Consider the following 2,215-nt stretch of genomic DNA (forward strand, 5'->3'; position numbering starts at 1 on the left):
AAACTCGGTGGTAAACGTCACAGTATTTTGTTTTAATGGAGCCCCAGTGCAACTCGCACCTGGAGAGTACGTGGACGTGGTCTTTCCAGCCAAGATCGTAAGTAGGCCTAGGTAGTTTTTTTTTTATCTAACACTCATGTACTTGTCTCTTTTAAGATGGTTACATCGACCTTTTCATTTCATTCTTGTTTAACTTGCTCACAGTGACCCTTGCAATAGATAACTATGAATTATAAAATCGTCGAAGATTATGTGGTAGACGCAATATGCCATGTCGCTCTCGGTGTTGTTACTCGTTGTATGCCATACCTATTCGTTCAGTGTACATAATGAAACTAGACAGATCTTGAACTAAATTCCAAACTCTGTCATCATTTTTTTTTCATGCTATTGACATGATTGATGTGACAGAAATGATTAAACTCTTAAACAAAGCTAATTTACTGTTAGGAAGGATAGGTAGAAGATAATAGGGCAAAAGACTAAAAGAGAGTTAAAGGGTAGATGGAAAGACGAAGAAAAACATATTACCATTCCCATAATGTTTGCCAGCGATATAATCATGACTTGAATCGCCACCTCTGTTGAAACTTGTATCTTCTTCATGACCTCCTGTTCATCCACTTCACATACTTCATTTCAAAATCTTATTTCTTTGAGGATTTTGAACACGAGGTTCCAGTTTGTACATCAATGAAGGGGGCTGGCTCGTAAGTATCGCGCAAATATAATTTTCTTCATTTAACCAATGAGTTATATGCATGTATCCTTATGGTCATGAGCGATCGTTCATGCGAGAATGAAACGTTGATGTTCATAAAGATACAAATGGGTCTATAACGAGTGTTGGTATGTTGCCTTTCACACACGCACTTATGTGCATCATGCAAGTTTGGCAAGAATTCCAGTCCTAGAAACAAGCCAAACTACATCACATGAATATGTATTAGTAGCATACACACCTAATGTACTGTACGTCATGTAAAATAGACAACATAAACGATCATAATTCCTCTTAGACAACACTTATCTCTATTCAGTTTCCTTTTGAAATACAACTTTCAAGTCGCCGGTTTGTGTGACGAAGACCAAGTTTTGCAAACCTTATCAGTCCAATAGCCTAATATCAAGATTGAAAAACCATTCATTTAACGTATACAGTATGTACGTGACTGTGTGTGCATTTTTTTTTCAGCAACTTGCAGTGGACAACTGAGGGCTGCCAGGCTGTCTATGCCAATTACAGTCACGTGACATGCCGATGCGATCATCTTTCAGCTATTGCACTACAACGTGGCCAGAAGGTGAGTGCCATGGGCAGTGGCTTGTACAAGAAATATTCACACCCAAAGCCGTAGAGAATTTGAAGTATAGGATGATCTGTCCAAGTGACTTGCAACCTTGTGAGATAATGCTTTAGGGGATCATACTAAATGTCTTTATCATTATGTATAATAGTAAGTAACAAGTGGTGTGGTTCAAAAGAGCTTTACAAGTGTTATTCCATTTTCAGGTATCGATCTCTTCCTTTTACACATAGGTGCACAAAACGAAACCAACTTCATAATTAATGGTTATAAGAAAAATACGATTCCATCTTCACGTCTTCCTAGACAAAATATCACTTCACATCTTACACGTAACACTTCTTAACTCCATCTGTAGGGGCACGTGATTGAGGGTATCCACGCCCTTGTCATCTTCTATCTGGAAGTGGTTCTTGGCGCCATTTCTGTCATCTGCATCCTTGTTTTGCTGTTGGTGTACCTCACCATGCGGTTGGTATACATTTTGACAGCTAATATTTTAAAGACATCGGTTGATATAAGTTTGACGTACTGAACTACGAGATCTGTAAAGGATAAACATAGTACTTGGCAAGTTTATTTTCCACCATTTGAAATATTCTTTGTATATATAGGAACGATCTAATAAAAAGCTTTTCTGGGTGGGATTATTTACCAAGATATCAACCTGATTTGTAGTTTATTTGAGATCGAAGAATGTTAAATGATTAAAGTCAATGCTTCGCATTTTCGTTATTACCTAACGGGAACCGTCTTATCATGGCGTTCTTTCACACATTCAATATTAATTCACGAACCAATCGTCTGCGTGTAGAACGAGGTCTTACTAGTCTTAAGCCATACCGTAGTGGACTATACCTCAAGTGTGACCTATCTCATAATGTTCTTTGACCTTTACTTCAGTCTTC

General features: G+C 37.9%; 1 long non-coding RNA gene across 1 annotated transcript; it reads left to right on the forward strand.

The window, feature by feature from the left end:
- Positions 1 to 700: 700 nt before the first annotated feature.
- On the forward strand, positions 701 to 1,696 carry LOC140244676 (uncharacterized). The gene is made up of 3 exons (XR_011902299.1): positions 701 to 710; positions 1,196 to 1,304; positions 1,666 to 1,696. It is a non-coding gene; the product is annotated as an uncharacterized lncRNA (long non-coding RNA).
- The last annotated feature ends 519 nt before the right edge of the window (positions 1,697 to 2,215 follow it).

This window comes from Diadema setosum, chromosome 21 (genome assembly GCF_964275005.1).
Source record: "Diadema setosum chromosome 21, eeDiaSeto1, whole genome shotgun sequence".
Lineage (NCBI taxonomy): Eukaryota > Metazoa > Echinodermata > Echinoidea > Diadematoida > Diadematidae > Diadema > Diadema setosum.